The sequence below is a fragment of the Saccopteryx bilineata genome, chromosome 2, assembly GCF_036850765.1.
Source record: "Saccopteryx bilineata isolate mSacBil1 chromosome 2, mSacBil1_pri_phased_curated, whole genome shotgun sequence".
Lineage (NCBI taxonomy): Eukaryota > Metazoa > Chordata > Mammalia > Chiroptera > Emballonuridae > Saccopteryx > Saccopteryx bilineata.
In genome coordinates, this window is record NC_089491.1 from 43,319,241 (window position 1) to 43,344,588 (window position 25,348).

Genomic DNA, 25,348 nt, shown 5'->3' on the forward strand with positions numbered 1-25,348 from the left:
CAGCAAACATTTACTGAGCACAAACCAAATCATAGACAGTAGTAGAGGATACAAAAATATAGAAAATGGAATTCCTTGATCTCAAATACTTCATTGCCCCTCAGCTGGAGAAAGGTGAGTAAACAACCTGCACAAGAATAGCAGCTAATCTACTTAGCGTCAAGCTCTCTACTAAGCTCTTTGTCCAAAGCAGCTGTTTTAATTTCACAATAACTCTATAAAATAGGTTCCACTTTTGCTCCCTCTTTACTGGTGACAGAACTGAGGCCCAGAGAGTAAAGCAGCTTGCTTAAGGGCCAAGAGCTAGAATATGACAGAGCTCAGATTCTGACACAGGAACGCTGATTCTATGGCCTCCCTGCCATGTCCCTGTGCAGGGAGGACAAATTCTCTTCCAACTTGCCTATGAAAACCCAGCAGAAGCAGGGAAGATTCTGTTCCATAGAACTCTGTGTGTAATTTGCATGAATCTTCATCAGATTTGTAATTGACAGAATAGATGACGTCGTGCTAGAAACTGCCAAGATGTTTTCAAGTTCAGCTTTGGAAGGCACTTCTCACACAACCCCTCCAGACTCTCAATCCTCCTCAACCTGGTGTCTGGTCTGCCAAGTGCTGGTGTCATCTGCCTCCAGCGCTGTAATTACCACCACCAATCTGTATCATCGTTTATAATAACACTGCAGAGCTTAATTTCCATGGCACTTCTGTCTCCTGCCCTTCCAAGTCTCAGGAAAAGGACTTGGTGTGGATGCCAAACATCATTTATGGATTTAAACACCCACAAAGCACTGAGAATTTAGGAAGTGCATAGGGACGCTGATTGATTTTCCTTCATAACTTTCTACTTTCTTTCTCAAAGTTCAGCCTCCAGGAATACATAAGCCACACTAGTTTCAAGGGCACTATGTAGGACAAGCATGCCAAATTAACCAAACAACCCCTTCATTATTCCATCAGGTTTTAAAAGGGTGATTCTCAAATCCTTTCCCACTGAAACAATAAGATTAATATTGAGATGTCAAATGTGCCAATAAACACAATGTCTTCTATTGGTGGTGGTACATCAGTAGAAGACATTGGTCTCAGACAAAAGTTTTGTTGCTTCAGCATACTAGTTTCTGGGCATTTGGCACAGGAATGCTAAGAGCTTGCTGAGGTCAACGTGTTTACAGCAGGAAGCAAGCCACTCTGCCTTTGCTTCTATTTGACAGTTTCCTCCCCAAATGCTCTTCCAGGCTCTTTAATACAACAAATGGGGGAAAAAAACCCTGCTTTGCTAGATGCAAGCTCTTTTAGACTGCGATTCACTCAGGGCACAACAGCATGCGCCCCTATTTAAATTGATGTCAGGTGTTCCTCCTCAACCTCCTTCTGCTCTGCCTTTTGTGATGAATCCTTCTCAAAGAAGCTCCTTAGCTTCATGCACCTTTGCAATAAAACATAAGTGAAGCCAGCATGAAAACACATACAATATCTTCCTTTGTGAGGAAAAAGCAGCCTGTGACAAGAATAAGCATTGTGCAGTGTCTGCATGCAAACTAACTACTACCACCCCTCACCTCAAGGAACACAAGGCAGCCTCCTCTCAATACTCTCGATCTTCGCAAACTGTTGACACACTAATGGTACACCACCATATATTGAAAAATTCATTTGATTTCAAGACTTGATCCTTTTATAAGGAAATGTATCCAATGCTTCGTATTTCTCAGGGGTCACAGTAAAATTCAAATTAGGGTCCTAATCTACCCACCAGAATCTCATGACTTTTGCCCTCTTCTGTTATGAGAAACAAAAGAAAGGGGCCACAAAATGATATAAAACAATAGATGATTATTTTCTCCTAGTGAGGGGGAAAGTTTTTAGACCACAACAAATGGCTGAACATCTTGCGGGTTTAGCAGCCAAACGAGCTGTCTAACTTCTGAGCCTGAAATATAGATATTTTGACAACGTGACATTCTGAAGCATTTGCAGCATTCCGATGGTACACAGTGCTTATTGTGAGAACAGTTCCTTTATCAAAAACAACCTTAGAGAAACTCTGGACCCCTGCTTCCACTAGCTGAGCTAAATCGGAACAGGGATAAAGCAGATGCCGTCTGGGAAATGCAATGTGATGTTGTTGAAAGCAGAGAAGAAAACCCCCGGATATGTCCTAACACTCAGCCTCGGCTATTTGCTGACTTGGGATCTGCTCATTGACCTCTTCAAAGGGAAGGACCAGGGGCTGAAGGTCAGTGAAGCACTATGCTTTCTTTACCATTGGCTTCCGGCTCATTAAGATTTATTTACATTCAAACATGCACACATTTTCCTCCTATTACTCAGAAGCAATCAGCCATAAAATGGCAAGGATCTGCAGTACATTTAAATTAACAGCAATTTATCTGGAGCAAAAAGCAAAAGTGCTGAGTCTGAAAGGAAGCGAAGGGAGCGGAAGAAAGATGCAGCTGCTATCTGAAAAAGCCAATCTTACCACATTTGTTATTTGGAGAGTTCAAGTGGAAAACTGCCTACTGGGGTGTCTGCGTGGCACGAGGCCTCTTGGGAGCCGGTGTGGTGCTAAAGCAACAGTAGTGGCTCACCTTCATTGGGGAGCAAAGCAAATACTCCTTGAGCCTTGGAAAAAATGTTTACTAGATAAAATCAAAGAATAAGCACCTGTTTTCTAATAACATTAGGGGCCTGAACAGTGGTGGGGGTGGGGTGGGGGCGCAAAACATTTTTGCTTTCCATCACAAAGTTAGGCTTGAGCTAGGTGCCATTCTGCTTTATTTCAGCATGACTTGTCCTAATTTGACACATGTGGAACATTTAATATCTGTTGGTTCTTGTACTGACTAGCCATTACTGTCGTGCCTTTCTTATTTTATAGGGGACCTGCTCAACCCATGTGGCCACTGTGGTATGTCCAAGCTTACCTGAATGGAGTGAAAGACCTGAATGAAGTTTAAGCTCAAAACTTCTAGATTGTCAGTCCATCTTCTACAAGGTATTCCCTGAACCTGCAGCAGAAATTTCCCAACATAAAGTTCAGGTCTTGGTGCTTCCTTCTCCATGCTCATTCCAGAAGTTCCTTCACCATCCTGCAGACACCCCTTTTGCTTCCTAAGGATGTGCTTTGTCCATATACCATCTCTTCTCCCAAGACCTCCTTCCACCTAGCGAGCTCTCCTTATAGAAGCCTTGACCCTTAAGGGAGATCCAATGCCAAAGAGGCACCCTCTGAGTACTTAGTTCACAGGCTTCCACTTCCAGCCATTCTCTTCCATTCAGTCACATGGCCTCTTTTGTACCATTTTAAGATGTGTGTTTTTTTTCTTTTTTTACTTCCTGCATCCCAGACTATAAACCATAGGAGAACAGGGAGAGCATGTCTGTAGGTCTTCTATGCCCTACGCTGCCTTGCACAATAATACCAAGGGCTAAATGCATTTTAAGTTTCAGAATAATAATGTCTAAACTTTGAGTTTTATTGTAGAATTTTGATGTACTCAACAACAGAACCAAAATGGAGGAGAGGGAGGATACAACACAATGTAAGATCTACTGTTTCTCACTGGTAACTGGGTTAATCAGATCCCTTCACAGCTCCTGCACGAATATTTGCTCAGAAGTACATGGAAGGTTACAGAGTCAGACATGGAGACACCCAGTGAGTGCTTCCTGAAGTATCTGAAACCACTGGGGTAAAGGTGCCAAACTGAGTTCACTCACTCTAATTCTCATGATGATCAAAATGACAGTGGCCATGGGAGTGGGATGAAGAAAACGATTGTCCATTTGTTAGCTGAAGATAAAAATGAAAAATAAATGGCTGAACCTGGTCAGCAAGGCTTTGAAGGTTCTGGTTTGACTTTGCAAAATGCAGTTTAGTTATGTGCTCAAAATCAAAGCAGGAAACACAAAGTTCTTGGCACAGCTGAATGTGTAAGGAAAGCCAAAGCCATCACACAATTAAAATTCAGTGACGCTAAGGAGGATGCGATAGATCAGCAGGGCCTGATGACAAGTGTCTAAGGGCTCAGCCACTACCATGTCAGGAACTTCACACAGGATGGGCAGCACATCCCAAGGATGATGCTATCACTCTATCTGTGGAATCACCTACAAATGCTATAGATGGAGTAGAAAAAAAACTTGCAATACATGATTTGAGGGGCATTAAGATACTCAAAAGGCTTTCATAACAACCACACTGAGATATCCAAATCAATCTACTGTTCTCCTCTGGGTGTGTCTAGCCTCTCGCTTACATCAACAAACATAGGGCAGTTCTATAGGGCAGTTCTTTGCAACATGAAGTAATATCTTTTTCAAGATACTGTTTCACAATTCACAGGCCATGGAGGCTTACCAGTGACCCAGCATTCAGTACACACAAGCATGACATTATAGATTTCATTATGGAGAACATGTCTATAATGAATACTAGAATACTAGAACTGACAATGTCCAAATAGAGAACAAATGACATAAAACCCATCGCTCAATTAACCTATTACTATGTAAAACCTTCAAGAACTTCAAACATACACAGTGGAAGTTGTTTGACTCTGATCAATTGTGGCCACACCATGGTGCACAGACCAAATAGATCTGGGAATAAATTTCTAGAAAAGTTCATAATGAATAAAACAAGCAAGAGAAAATAAATAAATATGGGTGGGTCTTCCAGCAACTGTCTGATGGTGATGATGATGATGATGTTGGTGATGATGATGGTAATGATAATGGTGATGATGGTGATGGTGATGGAGATGGTGATGATGGTGCTGATGATAGTGGTGTAGTGAAGATAAAAGCAGAAAATAGAAGGAGGAAGAGCAGGAGAAGAACTTAAAGAAAAAAACTAGTTGTTGTTGATATATCCAGAAAACTTCAGGCATGTAAAAAAAGTGATAATTATCAGACAGTGACAATACACATAATAAAGGCTTCAGAGCAAGACTTCAAGTTCAGGTCCAAGTTTTACATGATCCTAGAAGGAAGAGAGCAGATAAAAATAAAATTTGTCCTGGACCACTACTTTTTTACTAGGCACTCCAAGCAATCCTTCAGAAATAGAGTTTGAAGATTATTAACATTTAGGATACTTGCTAAGAAAGCAAAGACCATGGGAGGAGCTTTTGTGTGCACCGTGTCCCTGCCTATTGTTGCAAAGCCCAGAAGTCAGATCTACTAACGGTTCAAAGAAATTACCTTCATTTGAAGAGAAGTATCTTATAAATCTTATCTCCTTTTAAATTGCCTAAGGGCACAAGATAATGAAAGCTTAGGTAAGCACCAAGTATTCCAGAATGCAAAACAAAGACAGGTGGGGTTGATAATCCCCAGGAACTGACTACAATTAACAGGAATTACCCAAGAGAAAAAGCAAAGCCTTTGTTTGGTCTGGCAATGGACATCATGGAAGATAGGCTGCCGTCCTATGATCTGGCACTGACAAGAAACTGCCAAAGTCAGCATTCTGAGGACAGAGCTCTAGCTTTTCAAGGAGTCTAGTTCGTTCATGTGGTCACTGTCCAGCTCTGAGATAGAGCTTCCTGTCCCTCATCCCTGGCTTCTTCCTCACTGCCCAGCCCTTACAAGCAATGGCATGCAGGCGCTGTCCAGGGTCCTGCCTGAAGACCAAAGTCGGGCCACAGGTCTGCTTCCAGGGCTGCTGTAGGCAAACGCAGGAAGCTTGCTGGCTTCAAACATACACTGAGTCCTCACTAACTCCATCAACAGGTTCTTGAAAACTGACTTTAAGCGACACAACATATAATTAAACTAATTTTACCATAAGCTAATTGATATAAATAAGAATTAAGTTCCTGTGGCATATTTCTGGCCATGAAAACAACACCAAACTTCTAAATAAAGACCCAAAACACTTGAAACATGTGAAATATTAATTGGCCCTGGCTGGTTGGCTCAGTGGATAAAGCATTGGCCCAGCATATGGACATCCCAGGTTCGATACCCAGTCAGCACACAAATGGAAGCCACCAACTGCTTCTCTTGCCTCTCTCTCCCTCTTCTCTCCTTCTTCCCCTCTCATAGCCAGTGGCTCAAATGGTTCAAGTGTTGGCCCCAGGTGCTGAGGATAGCTCAGCTGATCTGAGCATCAGCCCCAGATGGAGAGTGCAGGGTGGATCCTAGTTGGGGAGCATGCAGGAATCTGTCAATCTCCCCTCCTTTCACTTAAAAAAAAAAAAAGATTAATGAAAACAAGTATGATAATGATTTTCCAACCAGCTTACTCTAGTTCCAGGGTCATGGGTGGCCAGACAGTGGCCCCAGCTGGGAATAAATTTTTTTTCTCATTGATGTTACAGCAAAACAACATTAAATAAAAGGATGTTATTGAAGGACCTGCTATACTTCTTTGTGCTCAGAGGCCTTTTATCCAGAGAAGTGAATGTGCCCAAACTCAAAGACAGGTGAAGATCATGGGGCAGAAAGTAGGTCCTTCATCTAAATATGCCCTTTTTCTCTGGTGCCTTTTCCCCAGGACAACCATTCACAGAACGACTTCGATCCTCCCAGAAGTTACTTCGCTAGAACAAGAATTAAAAAGTGCTTCTCCTCCCTAGAATCTGAGAAGTGATGGGAAAGGTGGGCTGAAATAGTGGCTCATCCTGCTGTTTGTCAATCTACTGGTACATTAATTGACACTGCTCTGTAAAACAAAATTTAAAGTCCCAGATCAGACCCTGCAAAAATGTATTTAACTCCAACTCCAATAAATATCCCTTACCCTACCAAAGCTTGTAAGGACATACCTAAAAATTTGCTTAAAAGTCTGAAAGAGTACCTACCCATTCACACCACCAAGAACAGAATCTACACTCCCAAAGTGTTCTGACATCGAGAGGCACCCTCAAGATTCTGCTGCCAGAGCCAATAGCTATGCATGCTCCTCAGGATTAGCAGGTGACCCATTTTAAAATTTCCTTGGTAACACAAAGAGGTTACTCTATTCTCAACAGGAAACTTGAAAAGTGCAAAGTTGACTTCAGGGTCACAGTCTTACATGTATTCAGACCCGAGGCTGTCAACAGAACCCCCAACCTGTCTTACATTAACCCCACAGTTCTAAAACCCCTGTTAGTGACAGACATTTTTATACGTTCAGAGGTCATTTTGGAAAAAGCCCGTGCTGCTATGCCACCCCACCTCACTATCCTTACTAACACTCAACAAGGTCTTAGGCAGCTGAATGTGTGCCAGTCTCAGTGGTGTACACAGCACAACCTCTTTCTGGAAGATGGGAAGGTTCTTTCCACTCTGATTTTTCCATCTTGAGACACAGCAAGTCCCTTCATAATTTCTGGTTATAGTACAATCTGTATAAGGAGAAAACTATGGATTTTAAAAAGCATGCCTTTCATTTAGACATACACACACACACTTCCCTTTTTAAATAAAGTATGCATGGCAAATAAGGCATATCATATATAACAGCTTGGTAAAGAAATATAGCAGCCATGCCAAGAATCAACCCAAACCAAGACACTGAGAAAACAATGAATTCTAGATAATTTTAAAATAAAATTCCTTCAAGAAATGCTTTCCAAAACTTACAGAAAATTCTTTGCTACATGAAAGTGATTAAAAGGGAAAGGCTATTTACCTTGTAACCCTACACACATTCTTAGTTCAAACCAGAAATCATCTTTTATGTAACCAGAAGAGGTACTCAGAGACATGATGGACAAATCCACTGCCTCACGTGAAAGTGGTAAGAAATTTTAAATGTCACACTGAATAAAAGACAGCATATAATTACACGTGCATAGCAGGATGACTAGATTATAAATCAGTTTCTCTTTCATTCTTCATAATTATGGTCATTTACCATCCATTGTTTAACAATACAAGGTTCTAGAACTTTACTTACAGCTACCATTGGAATTAGAATTTTAATAAGTACAGTCACGACACATATTTACCTTCCTCGACAATTGTGTGCTAAAGGATTCATTTCCATGCGATGCCTGATGGCTGGCTGGTTAGATAGCAAAAAGCAGCCTGAACGAAGCTGGACAGATTTCAGTTTGTATCCTGTCCCCCCTGAGCTGTGTAATCCTGGCCAAGTCATGGGACCTCTCTGAACCTGTTGCCCAACTCTAAAATAAAATTTAAAAAATCTGACATATTGTGATAACTAGAATTAATATGAGTCCCTACTATTGCCCATGCTGTATACAGGCTCACATTATGTCAATAACATTTAGAAAAAGTGTCAATCCTTAGTAATTCCAAACTTTCCTACTGATTTAAAAAAAATACAATTGGAATCATCCCTCTCATTGAAGATAGTTCTATGTTTTACCAAATACATATGATTTACCAAAAAAAAATGTTCAGGACAATAAACTGTAACTCATAAATAAATAATGTGAGCTTAATCCACCTTCACTAAGTCCATGTAGAACTCTGTTGTAAATGTGCATAAAACTTGAGACCAATTAGTGATGATATTCTTAGACCTCACAAGGTTGAAATTTACCTTCACAAATGCCTGCCTTGTTCCAAGCTAGTGTAACCAAGTGTCCTCTCTGGTCTCCCAATTTTTTAACTTGCTGTTTTGTTTTTCTGGGCCACCCAGAAAAGCACTTGTCCTTCTTGGGGTATATCTCTCAGACTCATCCTCTCTCTTCCCCTCGTCTGTCTCTTTCTCTCCATGTGTGAGTCCCTCTCTCATTTCCAACTCTATTTTCTCCTAGGGACAGAGAAGAACTGAGATACCGTATTTCCCCATGTATAAGATGCTCCCATGTATAAGATGCACCTTAATTTTGGGGCCCAAAATTTGAAAAAAAAAAGTATTACATAAAGTTATTGAACTCAAGTTTTATTCACCATAAAATTCATACAATTCCACATCACTGTCAAAACTCTCATCCATTAGCTTGTCCTCATCTGTGTCTGATGACGAATCACTGTCTTCAACAATAAGCGCAAAAACAAGCACAAAAAAGCAGAAAATGCAAGTAAAAAATCTACAATCAGTGTATAAGATGCACCTAGTTTTTAGACCCCAAAGTTTTCAAAAAAGGATGCATCTTATACATGGGGAAATATGGTACATGTTGACATAACTTTTCATTTGTTGAATGGAAGCTGTGTTCTAGACTGGGATATGACAGTGTTTCTTCTTCAAAAACCTAATTTGAATTGTACTTTATTTATTGGAAGTTGCCCCCCTCCCAAGCTTTGTTGCTGTGTTTGTTACTCTGTTTTAATATAACTAAGGACAAAGAACACTGAAGCTTGGTGCCAATCAGAACTGAGTATTTCTGAAAATATTATTAAATAATGTAACCAAGAGAAAGATGAAATTTTATAAAAATCTCATCCCCATACATGGTTTCAAGTATATGTGAGTCATAGTTCACACATTTCTTTTGGGAAGGGAGTTACTATTGCTTATTGTGAAGTGAAAGGGAGGTTAGTGCTTTCATTTTACAGAAAATATAAAGGCAGAAGGGGGCTAAGGAATCATATTTTGTTCCACATAAATACAAAGTTTCACTCCTCAATCACACAGTAATAAACAACCTCCCATCGTGATTACAGGACACTGAAATGTATATAAATAAATAAATAAATAAATAAATAAATAAATAAACAAATAATCTTGTGTAATTCATCGCAAAACTCAAAGATAAAAGATTCTCAGAGCTTCCTTTCCAAATCAAAGACCTGTGTTACCCACTAAGAAATAAATGCTTCCAGAACCAAGGGGACTTTAAAGTAGGCGACTTCGTGCTACATCAACCACTGGAGTGTCGCTGGGATGCTCTTGTGCTACACGCTAGAATAATCATGCCTCAGCGCTTCCCAGATTTCCATTCAGTCGCGGGCAATGCACTCCATCCCTGCCCACAGTCGGCTCAGCGGCCACGACTGATTAATTTCAACTGCATTTTCAGTCATAGGCCTAAAGAGATTCTTTGTCATGAGCTATGATGTAAAAAGTAACAGAAAGGAACTTTGGTCATAAATTCCATCTTCACACTCCTGGAGAAGTGTGGCCCAAAATGAAAGTTAGAAGTCCTGGCTGTGTGGAACCATAGCTACCAGATCTTCAGGGTGGTCACATGCCCTCTTTGACCACGCTCAGCAGGTGAGATGTCTTTTGATGCTGACATGGAGGCTGCTGGCTGGTGGTACCACACTGAATCTAAAATCTGGCTAGTGCCAGGGGTGTCACCCCCATAGTGGAAAATGTCTGAGAACCATTCCATAGCTTCAATTCCTATTTCACAACCCCAACATAATTTTTGGCAAAAGGATTTTTGTCATTATCAGGAATCTGTAGTCCTACAACGGGGGAATATATGTAGATAATTATAAAACCACATCTTGATAGATTCCCAGTTTGCAATTGCCCCAGACAGCTGAACTAGCTGCCCCCACACCAGAGGGGAGCTTGTTGTCACCTGCCCTCCAGGCCCAGAACTGCTTCTGAGATGTGGCTGGCTTCCTCCTATCGAAGCAGCTTCCGGCAGCAGCTAAATGAACCAAACCCTAACTAAATTTAACTGGCTAATTGCACCTAAATTATAGTCACAAAGCCCCTTCAGAAGATTCAATTTCTTAAGGGAGAAAGTAAATGTTTTACTATATAATTATAAACTTAATTAACATAAAATAAATTAATTAGGAACACGGGCTGGAAACGACACCATGGTTTGGCTCTTCTTTGCTGTATTTTCCAGGGAAAGCTAACCCTGGAGGAGAGGACTAAACGACTTGTGCTTTAAGTCTCATTTCATCTCACCTCTCCTGCCCCCAATCAAACTGTTAGATTTCTGGCTGATACTCAGTAGTGTGACATCTAATATTCTACAGAATTCAAATGGAGAGAGTTTATGTGCTAATCTATGGGGGGGGGGGGGACCATCCTAAACCATTGTAGCTACAACAGATCCTACCTGGCAGTTCACTAAAATAACAGATGATTATCCAAAGCAATCGTTTCTCTGGCCCAGAGTATAACAACAAACTCACCTAGAGTTGAAATAACCATCTGTCACAAATTGTTCCACGAGGTCTGTTTGCTTACTGTTTGTTTGTGTTTTTTTTTTTAATTGTGAGAAAGAATTCAAAAATGGTATTGGCAAAGAAAGGTGATTTTACAAAAATGACCCAATTTCCAAACTGTTATGCCTCAATTAGGGTCTTAATTTTTTTTTTTTATCTGACTTAGAAGAGGAGGCCGAGAAAGGTGTCTCTAAGGATGATCTTGATGCCACTAAATAGGTTTTTGGTGAATGAAAACAGTCTTGTCCTAATTTTCCAAAGTATCCATCATTTCTAGGAACTCTGACCTGCATCTCTCATAACTTGTTTTCCCCCAAATTGCCATGAAGACGGCAAACAGCTTCTGTGTCTGACCACTCGTGAGGTAGAGAGAACAGCCTTCTTCAGTGTGGGCTCTGAAGCTAGAAAGTCCAATGACCTTGCCACCTTGGGCAAGCTGCCTCAGTGTTCTCATCCACAAGATGGACCCAACGATGGCACTTAATCTGGGGGCACATAATACGTTCACTAAATAGTAGCTATTTCCATTATCTGCAGACTTTAGTTCTTGGCTTTTGTCTCTTTAAAATAGCTCATGTTTTGTGTTCAAAAAAGAGTTTCAAATGTTTAATGATACATATCTATCCAATTGGTTGGACACTCTGATCAACACATGCCCCAAATGGAAAAGATAATTCTGTCCTGAGATTGTCAATAAAAAGAAAAAAAATTCTGCTTGTTTCCAATAAGAAGTGATCCATGTTGTTCACTGAATCAGAGAATTTTAGTCAAGAAAGGAATGTAGAGAGCCTGTAGACCATGCACTGCAGTCCCACCCCTCATCTGAGAAGGAGGAAGATAAGTTTCCAAGAGCTTGAGTGACTTGTGCAACAGCGCAAAGCCAGCAAAGGGGCCCCCTCAGGCCAAACTTGGGGCCCCTGTTGCTGAGCTGTCTACGGACTCCAAGCTGGAATGACACATCAACATGGTGAGAACATCTCTCATGATGGGCGGAAACCAATGACAGAAATGGAACCATTTGTTTTTGATAGGAAAACCAACATCACGATGGCTCTTGGCTGGGAGTTCTGAATGCATTTCTGCTAACATAACCACATATTTTATTTTATTAATACGTTACTTTATTGTATCTTTACCTAAACAATAAATGGATTTCCACATGGAGGGGAAACGAAACCTACACCCTGTGTTCAGCTATCACGGAATCACCTGTGACTGTTTATGCCAGGGCTGGCAAATTTTTTTGTGAAGGACCGAAGAGTAAATATTTTCAATTCTGTTGGCCATACGGTCATTCACAACCACTCACTCTGCTGCTATACACCATGAAGGCTGCCACACAATATGTAAGGGAAAGAGCTGGCAGTGTTCCAATAAAACTTTTTTGTAAAAACAGATGGCAGGTTGGATTTAACCCATGGCTGCAATTTGTCAACCTGTGATGAATGCCCCCACCTGCTTGCTGCTGTCCTTAACCTTATTCCTTTCCCCATTTCTCAGCGGAGGCATCCTCCTTAAATGAACATTCACACTGTGTCAATATTCTTACCAGGATATGATCGATATGCAGTAGAATCTAATTTATTGTCCAAGAGAAAGAAAAGCCAGCGTGAATTTATGAAAGCTCTAAATTAAGAAATATGTTTAAAGAAATGCAGTTTTTATTACTTTCATACACATATAGGAATTGAAATTAAGCCGATAAAACATTTCCCGCTTGTTTTGGCGAGTAGGGGGTAATTCAGACTTACCCAAAAGAAGGACTTAAAATTATGTAATTCATCAACTGTTTTCATGAGAGTTTTTTTAAAAGGGATTAAAAAGTTTGTTCCCTACCATGGTGAAATATGATTCCTACCACTCCATTTTGTGTCTATTGTTAATTGATTTGGTACTTGTTCTTTCATAGAAAATGCCCAAATACCCCACTAAACCAATCTCTCACTAAATTAATGCTTTAATTAGCAAGAGTTTTTGAACTTTCAGAAAAGCTAAATAAATTGTAATCTTATGATGTTATAGATTAATTCCACCTGTTGGGCAGATAAAATATATATATTATGCTCACTTTGTTAAAGATGGCGCTGCCTACGTAGAAGCCATCACCCAGGTGATATTAATGTGTGTTGGGGGTGGGCTGTGGGCAGGCAGGATCCTTGTAGCCTGGGGCTTGGTTTTAGGACTAAACCTTTCCCACCCTTTTTGCTATGGAGTGGTACAATCTAATTATGCCTCAGATAAGTGACTTTGTATTAGAGACTTCCCCTATTTTGTATATTGGATTAAAGGTTATGAATCTACAGTATAAAATGAGGGCAGAACGGGAGCTTGCGCTCTTGGTTCCTGAGATTAATATTAGAGGAGAGAGCAGAGAGGAGAGCAGAGAAAGGCCACGTGGAAGAGGCCAGGAGAAGCAGCCAAGATGGTGGAGTGCTAAGTGAGAAGCCAGTTTGTACAGAGTTTGTGCAGGGAGAAGGAAGGAGATGGGGAACAGAGGTGAATAAGTCTGGTGAACTAGGAACCTTTGATTCTAGGAAACTCAGATAAGTCAGTATTTGTGAGCACTGAATGTGAGTGGGTTTTGGAGCCCAGTGTGTGTTTTTACTTGCCCGCTGGGTGCAAGCTAGGATTAAAGATGATGGCCCATCAGTTTTTGGCTCCATTGTTTCTTTACCGACTGTCCAAATCCAATGCGAACCTGCATGGGCCAGGCTGCTGTGATGGTGGCGTGGCTACTGCCTTTACCCCACCTTTGAAACAGTTTTACTGCTTTCTGTCTGAGGTCCTCTATCTGACCTTTGGTAGACATTGTGGATTGGTTATGCAAAATCCACTTACAATCCCCTTTTCCCTTTTTCTTCTACCTTTGAGGGAGAAAAGCCAATGTGTTTGCTTTCCCAGTATCCCTTGAAGCTGAAATGGGCATGGGATAATTATGGCCTTTGAGATACAGCTAGAAGTCCAGAGGGTTGGGCCCTCTCCTCCTGAATGAGAAGGCAAAACCTCATCAGAGAAGGCAAAACCTCACCAGAATGGCCCTTCTTCCTCCTTTCTCCTTAGAATGTAGATTTGACATCTGGAAGAAGGGCAGCCACCTTGAGACCACAAGGTCACAAACACGAGGAAGAGGCCTACCTGCTAAAAATAGCAGAAGAGAGAGGCAGAAGGTGTCAGTGTCCCTGCGGCATCATTAAGTCACCCTAACAGCATAATAGCCTTTGATCCAGGAATTCTTGCTGTGTGAAATAAACTTCTATTTGTTCAAGTGGCTGTTTGTTTTGTTTATACTGCAGCCAGTGCAGTCCTAAGTGACACAATTCAAGGAGGCTTTGGGCTGATTTCTTTTTCTCTGAGGGCATGGGGGAGGAGGAGAGGAGGAAAGGGAGAGAATGACTCTAAACTAAATAGCCTTAATTAACTACTATCAAAGAGTGATCAGCTTGCAAGTGACACTGTGGCATCTGTGTGGCACCTGGACTTCTGTGCAACAGCCCATGTTACAATAATGTGAAGCTGAACAGGGAGCCAAGAAAGAAATGCCCTAAAGGCAGCCACACTTATGGCCCCAGAGCACCATGGGGAGCACCCGAATGTCCCCCATGTCCCTGAAAGGGTCACAGCAATGGCTCTGAGAGAGGGAAGGTGCACACGGTTGCATGAGAAAGAAGATCAAGAAACTTGCAGGATCCAGGAGAGGAGAACTGAGCAGAGGGAAGATGCAGTGTGAGGCTGTATCTCAGTGAGTCAGACACTGAGGCGGAGGCATTGAGACTGGCCACCCCCTCAGGCCAAATCCCAGAGTGGGGAAGAACCAATAGAAACCCTTTGACATCTGAGGAACAGAGAGCTGAGCAGATTGCGGCTGCTTCCACCAAGACCTCTAGCAATTGCCCCACATGTGTCCCCAATTCTCAGTGCCAATGAGAACAGTAAGACGGGGCTATGCTTGACCTGTGCCTGTGTGCATGATGGCCTCACACAGCCCTCTGGGTCTCCCAAGAGCCCAGTGTGCAGAGCGAAGACATCTGTACGTGTCTGTACACGCAAGGGAGGCACAGAAGTAGCCAAGACTGCCACTGGGCATGAACACAGCTGTTGGGATAAGGGGGACATGGAACAACCTAGGTAGACCTAATGCTTGGGGCCACAGCAAGCCTTAGAGTGTCAGCAGTGAAGGCACTAGGGTGGAGGCCAACTCTTAAGACCAAGGGCCAGGCAGAGGCCAGGGGAGGCTGCCAGCCGGTGGGCACTAGCAGTCCCTCCCCCTCTGGCAGAGCGCAGATCCATAAACTAAAGAAAGGCTGAGATCCCAAGGTGTAACATTAGTTTAGGGAGATGAAGATAACGACCATAGATGTTTTCCAATCCTGGCCTAAGGAGAGTTTTACTATCTTCCCCAAACACAGATTTCATGGGATTATGTTTGTGTCAACCCATACTCCTTTCCTGAAACTGTGTCTTCTCACCAAATACAGCAAGACAGAAACACGTCAATAAAGTGGAGATGCCTGTGTATCCGATGAACACGTGGGAAAAAGGAATCCAGAGTACTACCTCTGTCCCAATCCTCCAAAATCCCTATATATTAAAAAATATCCCTCCTTAGACAATACTCTCCTCTACCGTAATTACAAAGGACTGTGTGTAGAAGACAGAACACAGCGAAAAGGGGAGGAGACTGTGTTAGGCACCTTGTATACTTTAGCTCATTTAAACTATGTTTTATCCTCATATCAGAGATGAGAAAACTGATAAGTATCTTACATATATGCTGCACATCAAATGTCTTCTGAGGAAGAAAAAAGAACATTCAAAACCTTATTTCATAAAATGATCATCTGTGTTCGTGACTGGGGAAGCCAATGTCTAGGGTGAACAAGTGGGCCTGAGGCGACTAGGCCAATCTTCAACAGCCAATAAAACTCAGCCACATGTAACCTCAAAGAGTACTGCATTTGTTGTATTGGTTTGTCTGTTTGTTTTCTGTGTCATCTTGTTAGTCAATCTGAACTGCCTTTTAACCCGTTTAGTTCCTTTCCCAGAGAGGAAATGAAGGAGCCATCAGTAGCCTTTGGCCCATCCCATAAACAAATGCACCAATGGCAACAAACAAAATGCCATTCTGAGATGCTTCATTTGTAGTCAACTTCTCCCTAATCTCCTTTATTACAATTTGGTATTTTCACATATACAGTGCATCCTACCCCACTCTCCCCTCTCTCCTTCTGCCTCTCTCCCATCTCTCTTTTCCCCTCTCTCAACATGTGGTTTGTCTCTATTGCCAAATGCTATAGGTGAAGGCTAAAATATTCCTACACATAGACATCTCCAGTTCCCTGACAGATAAATGGCCATACCTAAGACCCACAACCCTCCCTGCTGCTCCTGTATCTCTGGATGTGAGTAAAAGGTGACTTGAGCTTATGTGAGGTTAACTGAGTTGCGAAAACCTCCCTAGTTCCACAGCAGAAGCTGACACAGTTCTGTAAAGGGCAGGGTAATAAAGATTCCCAGCTCTGTCATTTATATGACCTCCTTCCAAAGCAGCCAATCTCAACTCCCCTGTTTTAGCTCAAAAGAAGCCAGAGACAATGCCAAAAACAGACATGGCCGTGTTCCAATAAAACTTTATTAACAAGCACTGATTTGGCCCACAAGTTCACTGACCACTGTTCTATGGTCATTTCTGTAACCCATAACCATGAGAGTTATTTGTTGTTCTCTAAAAAAGAATAAATGGAAATTCCTTCCCATTAAAATACCTCAACCTACATAGTATGAGATTACATATATGCCACACATTAAATGTCTTCTAGGGGGAAAAAAATCAAAACCTTATTTCATAAAACAATCATCTATGTTTGTGACTGCGGAAGCCAATGCCTGGAGCAAACAAATGGGCCTGAGGCAGCATAGCATTTATGGGGCACACGGCCACACTCACCATCTCCAACTTCACCGTATGAAAAATGCTGCCTCTCAATTAGCAGAGCAGAAAGAGTAGTACTTTCGTAATGACTCACATTCTGCAATTTAGGTCATGCCTATGGCAATCAAAAACTTCCACTTAGATTCTCCATGGCTAATTTGATCACCTCTTCTGCCCCTCAACTGGGGGATTTTATTTATTTATTTATTTATTTTTATTTATTTATCTTTTTTGGTGGTTTCAATTAAGCCAATTTGTCACAGACACCTCTGTTTTCAACAGGGTATTTTTGCACATTTTTTTGTTTTGAAAATAAAAAGTAGGTGAAATGTATGTGTAATTGTTAGGTTCAAATCACTAGTTTATGCAAGGAGTGATTAAATAGAGAAGAGACCTCCTAGCACATGCGCGCGCGCACACACACACACACACACACACACCAAGTTGTCTTCCTTTATTGTCTCACTATGCACATTTTATACCACCTTTGAGAGAGTGAAATGTTAGACCCTGATGGTGGCGATGCCAATGATGACAGCTACACATTATTATTACTGAGCGGACACCATGGGAGCATCAGCTCAACTCCTCCTGCCATTTCTGCCCTCCCTGTGTACACAAGAGGGAATCAAGGCTCAGGGAAGTCATACAATATCTATTTTACTACTGAACACTGAGGTCAAGAGAGAACTCAAGTATGAGTGAAATCAAATGGCTCTTGACTTCTTCTCATAACTAGAGGGAAAGGAGGAGGAGGGTAGGTAGTAAAGAGTCAAAGGGGTCAAATACAGAGTGATGGAAGTAGATTTGACTTTGGGTGGTGGGTACTCAATGCAATAGACAGATGATGTATTATAGAACTGAACACTTGAAACCTATAGAATTTTATTAACCAATGTCACTCCAATAAATTTCATTTAAAAAAGCATAAAATATGATAGCTCAGAGTTCAACTCTCCACCTTACTACTCTGCGAACTTGAGCAACTTTCTTAACCCTGGGTAAAGCCAGGTACTCTCATGTGAACATGGTGATGATTATATTTCCTTTAAAACTGAGTTCAAAGAATCACATAAGATATCTATAAAGCTCTGAGTATGAAGCCTTAGCATATCTATTAGTCTGAACAATATGAACCACATAGCTATGCATGCATTTGACCACTCTCTGGGCCTACAAAATGATCATTCTCTATGGCTCAAACTAATAATTGCTCAGCAAGTGGTATTATTAATAGGAGTATCATTATTTTTACTCAAGGAAAATGGTGGGTGGCTCAGAAGGGATTCTAATCTCAGTTTGACTGCTGTAAAGGACAGTGCTTTTTCTACTAACTTAGTGACCTTCAAAGAATTCCTATGATATTTTCTACTGACTGGCTCTTTAATAAGCTGAAATCGACACCAGGGAGCTAGGAAATGACAAGAACAACATTGGTATTTTTTATTTTACTAGCAGCATTTTATAAACAGGACAAAGTCTATTTCAAAATAGCTCAGTGTAGCTAAAATTTATTTGAAATATAGTAACCAAATGTCAGCTGAAAAAAATGTGAAGTGTCTCTCTTCTTTAATGTATGAAGGGTCATGATCTACTGAAAATTGGGATCTGCCTCATTAAACAGTTATAATTAACTCTGCTCACAATATTCCACAGAGGAATCGCTGCCTGGTTCATACTTAACACTAGGAGGAGAATTCAGCAGCACTGGGTGAAAGAACAATTCGATTTTCTCTTTCTTGTTCTGTGATGGGAACTGGGAGTAAAAATAACTCCCTCTTCCCAGGCTGGGGAATCGGAGGATAAGAGACTTCCCCTCAAATGTCTGTCAGCTCACTGACAAGCTTAAAAGAAATAAATTCCCATCTGAAACTAAACCATTTCTTGTTGTTTTACCCTGTTCCCAGTGGCTACATATGTTGAAAGAGTCTAGACATTTTTCAAGCTTGAGTTGTATTTTAAACAACATCTTTTAAACTCAGAAATAATTCTAAAAAAGAAGATCTTTCTCTCTAAAATATGAGATACTGATCTCCAGGGTGTTGTTGCCTCAGAGGACTGTGAAATCCAATCAGAAAGAGGACTTTCTCCACCTCTTTTTTTTCTAAATCAATAACAAAACATCACTCTAAGGGCAATGTATAGAGAGGAAATAGCATGGTCAAGAAAACATTTGAAAATATTTGCATGGCCTTTTGCTTGGAAACCACATGTGTTCTCTGGAACTTTTCAAGATGTCTACCCCTGATGTGTCAGTAGCCAGAATTCTCTGGAGATGAATGCTTTAAATGGCCAAATGGCCATTATCACTGTGGGCTCTGTCAGCCTTTAGTCTGCAGGGAACCAAGGTTTGCTCTGGAAAGTTGCAGAGAGAATAGTTAGATTTTTATCTCAATTCCCCCCCCCACCCCCATTTGGCTGATCAGGACAAAAGCAAATATAAGGAAATATGAAGGCAAAGGCAGTTAACCCTAAGTGTTAATCTAGATTATCTGGTCAAAGGACTCAAATAATGAGATAACCAAGGGAAACTGATCTTTGGGAGGGATGAGGGTCGTGGAGCAGGCCCCCTTTCATCTCTCAGTCACTATTTTGAATGTTGGGTTGTGCAATCATCAAAGTCCTTTTCATAAGATGCCAAGAGAACATTACACTCATCCTGGCCAGTCAAAGAGGTAAGAAGTGCACATTAATATTAGTAAGTTAGAGATTCTTTATTCCAAAAGGCTAGCTTAGCCAATAAACACTAAGTGAAATAGACTATGATATGATGCTATGAGGCAAATCCCAAAGAGGTAATGTTACATGTGAATAGAAAGAACTAACTAAAACACCACCCAGAAATAATGAAAGAGGAAACACATTGATTCATAAAACCACACTATAGCCAGGGTCCATGTTAGTGATAATTCCCTTTTCAGTGCAAACTGGCCATAAGGGGGGCTTCTCTCTTGATACCCTAGATTCTATCTTGAACTAAATTAGTTTCTTAGGTTTTGAAACTGTACTGTAGATGTCCCTTCCGGTCCCTAGCACGTGTACCTACACTCTGCCTTCAACATCTCATCGGCTACACTGTCAAAATGCCTGCCCTGTATCTATGAAAATCCATCAGGGTGGATGCAGGGGATAATTTTCAAAACTTTAAAACAAGACTAGCTGACTTAGCAAATACCAGCTGTGACCTTGAGAGTATTGATCAAACTCTGTTTCTCTGTAACAGAGGTAGGGAGATTAAGTAGTCTTCTAAATCATTAATGAATTCTTTTTATGTTCTATTTAACTCCCCGCCCCACCTGCCACCCCTTGCCCAGGAATTTGCATCTTTACATCTTGGTGGGAAACAGTGGACCTTCTGTGAAAATGTTCAGGAAGACAGCCCAATTTTCTTTCAACCTCTGCTTAGACTAGCCAGGGGAAAATTTATCTACAATCAGCTGACTCTCTACTACAAAAAGAGATACCTCCTTGCTTTTTTTTTGTGGGGGGGGGGCTGATGGTTAGTCTCCTTTAGAAATTTATTAAAGAAGTGATGACAAAGAAAAGATTTTAGGCACTTAATTTGTAACTAAAAGTTTGCTTGCTATTATTTTTCTAGCTAAAAGTTTTCTCCAGTAGAGTATTGAGATTGGCCATATAGACCACTTAGATTTAGAGACTGAGAGTCTATCTATGCACTGGGGAGAGACCCACATTAAAATTGCCACTGTGTTGCCCGGAAGAAATAGAATGTTATATCCAGTCCATCCATTGCCATCCTAATATGTAAGCTACCACCTAAAAAGGCCCTGGGAGAATGGTAGCAAATGCTGTTATGGGCAGGAAGATGGAAAAGGGGTGAGAAAGTTTAGGGTTTGAAGGGGCTTGACTGATAACCTCTGTGGCCAGTGGGCAAGCAAGGGGTTAGTAGTGGGACGAAGAGGTAAGAGAGAAGGCTGCAGGGATACACACAGTGAAATGTGAGCCGGATTTGAGTCTGCCACTAACTCCGGGCTGACCTTGGGCAAGTCCACGGCTCACTGTGGGCCTCAGGTTCCCCAAGAAAGCTGACACCTCTCCCCCCATTCCAGGTCTAGCACTAAAGTTGCTGTGACCCAAACTTGTGATCCCTTGCCATCCCTAGACCAAACCCTGAGTCTCAGCATTTTCAGGTGGGGTATGTGTGGATAGCTGCCTCTGAGAGCCAGGTCAGTAAGACCTTCTGCCTTCTAACACTCAGCTCTGGACGTTCAAGACCTGGCACAGATACAGTGAATTCAGTTCACCTCCCCGAGAGCTCTGGCTGCTCACCAACAGCTCAAGAGTTCCACAGTCTGCTGAAACTGAAGTTGGTCCTCCTAGTGGTCACTCCTTCGGGCCACACCTGGACAGGCAGTGGCCACTCCCTGTGTCCCCGCTAGCCTCCTTGCTTCTTCTCTCCCTTTCCTGTTGAGAATGAGAGGTGGACGCCTCAGCTCCTGCCATCTCACAACCTAACCTTTCCTCAGCTTGCTTGGCCCATGGCTTCTCAGCCCTGCCCCTCCTCTGCAAAGCCCTCACAACCACCACAAAGGCCTTATACCCATTCTCATCAGCCTTTGCTCCAGACTCTTCCAGCCCACCAGCCTGAGGGCTTTGGTGCTGGTGATCAGACCCTACTTCTACATTCCTCTGCTCCCTTGATGCTCACACCTTATTCAGGCCTCTCCTCAGTCTGACCATTTCCACACCTCTTCCTCCACAGTGTTGCTTGTCCCCGGGCTCTCTGTCCTTTTCCTCTGGCTGCTCACCCACACCAGGCTCTTATCTGAAGTTAGGCTCTGGCTTCCCAATCGCTGTCTCTGGGCTGTGTTCTAATTCTCTTTTTCTTACTGCTAGGAAACAGACACCTGTTCTGGGGAGGACTGGAACCCTACACTCAACTGACAACAGCTCATGAAGCTGACAAAGCTCCTGTCCAGGTGTCTTATGAGAACGAGTCCATCCCAGGCTTCCCTCCGCCCCCTCTCCTTGTCTGCTGCCCGTCCTGGGTAAGCCTGCCTGGCATTACTAGACACCTCTCTGTCCGCGTGCATCTGTGCCTCAAGCACACAAGACTGTGCCCACAAAACACCCACCCTGCCTTTGTTCTACATGCTCGAACCTCTGCACAAAGTTCCCTCTGCCACCTTCCTGCCTGGGGGACACTTACCTTCAACAGCCAAGCTCAAGTGCCCCATCTACACAAAGTCAACTGAGTCTGAGGCTGAGGTAGTAGAGGCTCCACCAGTCCCCAGAGCGGACACAGATGATAGAGCACAGCACATTGCTCTCCACAACTGGATTTTCAGCAAACACATTCATCAAAAATCTCCTGAAGGGTGACCCTCCCTCTCAATAGTCCCAACACGTAGAACAGACATTCAACCAAAAGTCTGGAAGATGGCACATTGCCTCCATGAATCTGATTAGCATCTAGTAAATTCACATTTTCGTTAATTTAATTTTCATTTTCCTACTAAATATATTACTATCAGTCTCTGAAATATACTAATTCCCAAAGATATCATATTATATTATAACAATTATCACTATAATAATTAAACTAAATAATAAAAATGTTTGTTGAATGTTATTCTTATGCTTACTGTATATAATAATAGTAGCTAATACATAGTGTTAACCGTATGCCAAGCTTTCTTCTAAGGCTTCACATGTGGTAATTTGTTTAATCTTCATAATAGCCCTATAAGTATATTATTCTCTCTTTTAATCCTTACAACAATTCTATAATGCAAGGTAATTATCACCACCTTTTGCAATTAAGAAAACAGAGTCTTTTCAGAAGTTAAGATATTCACCAAAAGTCACACAGCTAATAAGGGGCAGTCATTGAAATGGAAAACCCAGTGTTTTGCCTAACTTTTCCCTTTTGAAAAGATGAGATGAAGAAGAAACATACAGAGTTCATTAAGACACATCCAACCATAGTCATTACTGTTTACGCAGCAGCACTGCACCATTATCCAGTACCCCAAATATATGTGAGATCTGTGCACATCATCCTAATTCTGCAGATGGGCAAAGAGCCAGTGACTAGCTCGGCCTTGGAGCCAGGAGTCCTGGGTCCTGAAGCTCCTGGGGTGGCTCCATTCAGTTGAGTTGTCTCTGTCTTTAGCCATGAGATCATTTTGCACCTGGTCATTTTGAATATGCACTGGTTTTGGTAGCATCATTTCAAGCTTCCAGAAATCTGGCCAGCATGGAAACAGAACTGCTTCTTTCTTGGTTCAAGGACAATGAAATGTCAATAAAAAAGAACAGAAATGAGAGTGGATTTTAGACAGGGTTTTCAAGAAGCCCATGACTCCTTCCTGGAGGGCTGCCACCTCCCCCCGGCATGTCCACAGTTCCTTAAAGACGACAGGTGTTTGCAACCACAGACATTTGATGGGCTTTGTGAGCTGGAAGCCCATAATTGAAACATGTGCAACATCATACTTTTCTCAAAAAACAAGCCTTATCCCATTGTCCCCTCTTCAGTTTTGAGATAGCACCTCTCTTTTCATAGAGTTTTCATTTGGGGGGTTCGTTCACTATTATTAGGCCAAGTGACTAAAAGATTAGCTTAAAAAAAGAAAATAACATTTTATTTTGGAGAAAAAACATGAAAAGGGACCAGAAGAAGAGACAGATGGATCAAAATAACAAAAAGAAAAAAAGAGATAAAAGAATAACTAAAAGGAATAATAATCCTGAACAGTACTGAAAATTGTGTAACTGACATCTTACCCAATTTGGATCCTGGTATCCTCATTCACCATATATACATATGGGACCCCAGGCAAGTTACTTCACCTCTTTGCATCTCAGGTTCCTCACCTGTACTCCCTCATCTGAGTCATGAGGTTGTCAAGGGTGTTAAATGAAGTGAAACATGTCAAGTACGAAAACATGCCTGGAGCAAAACAAATGCTCAATAAATGATCGTGCTTGTGGTGGTGGTGGTAATTTTAAGAAGACATACGTTTGACCAACGTGAGAATTCCTAGGAAACTCGGGGAATGTGAGACTCTTGGATGAGATGGGGTTGGCAGGGAACAATGTCAGGGGTTGGAGGATCACACTGAGACACCACATACTCTGGTTTCCTAGGTTTCATACACAGGCGTCTGCAACTTTAGGAACCCAGGTCCTATTTCTAAAAGATTTCTCAGTTCCTTTCATGCCAAACTTGCAATAAATTCTGGTGCACGCTGCCAGGGGAGAGGCTCTGACAGCATGGTGCTGGGGTGTAAGTCAACAATTTGGGAATGAGAGAAGCCTTGGTTCATCTTCTGTCTGCAATAATTAGCTGTCCCTGACTCTCAAAATTGATGTTTTAAGAACAGTTAGGCCAACACTAATGCTTTCCAAGGACATTTTCCTAATGTAGTTTGAGTGTTAAAGCATGAATAAAAATCCCATAGGAAAACATAAGGCACAGTATACAATCAGAAAAGCACACACCATAAAAACTGTGTAACTAAGGATTTCTCTAACTGGAAGCTTCCACAGGCCAGTATTTTGGAGACCCAGTTGAAAAGCAATTCTTCTATGAAAGCATCTTAATAGCATGAGCCAGAAGTAATTTTCCTCTCTGAAGCCCCACAGCAATCCCTTTGTCCATTTTCTAGAAAATGAGTTATGTTGGTCCTTCAGTCAGTCATACAGAAGCTACTTAACAGCAAGGGCTACACAGTCCTTTATTTAGCATCACAGCCACACTCCTTTCTCTCTATACACAGAGCAGGCCCTTCACACTCACTCAATGAATCGGTGAGCACACTCATTAGTTTCAGCGCACAGATTCTCAGTTCTCTAAGCAGCATGTGTGATAAAGAGAGCCGGGCTGATGCAGCCAACCTACTCCTGGAAATGTTTGGTTTTGACCTGTGGAGCATGAGTTTGGTTTTAGATTTACCATTCCTTTTGTTTAAATAGGGAGAGGGGGAGAGAAAGTGGGGACGATCCTTTCTAAAACTTCTGTGATGAGGTTTGCATTTTTAAATTGCTGCTAACATCATCTGTTTATAGATCTCAGGGGAAATACAATGAGAAGATTAAGAAGGGGCTTTTCTCATGAAATGCACACACCCGAATTAAATAGGATTTATGACTGTCTGGTTTCTCTCTCTTTTTCTCCAACCTCCCAGGGAAAGTGGCTTCTATTGTACAAATGTATTTGCCAAAAACATTTTGTAAATGTTCAGTTCTCAAAGTAACTAAATTGTGAGAAGGAAAAAATACTCAATAAGATAAGAATTTTAAACCCCCAAAGAGCTTGTTTTCCTAACCGATGAGATTTAAAATGTTAACAACTTAAATGGATGGTGTTCTATATTTTGATTAGTACTAGCTATTGGACACTTTTGT

The 25,348-nt window shown here is 41.6% G+C and overlaps 1 protein-coding gene across 9 annotated transcripts in view; it reads right to left on the minus strand.

Moving 5' to 3' along the window:
• The window catches only part of NTRK2 (neurotrophic receptor tyrosine kinase 2), a 363,188-nt gene that overhangs the window by 208,430 nt on the left and 129,410 nt on the right, over nt 1–25,348 (minus strand). The gene's annotated exons all lie outside the window — the stretch shown is intronic.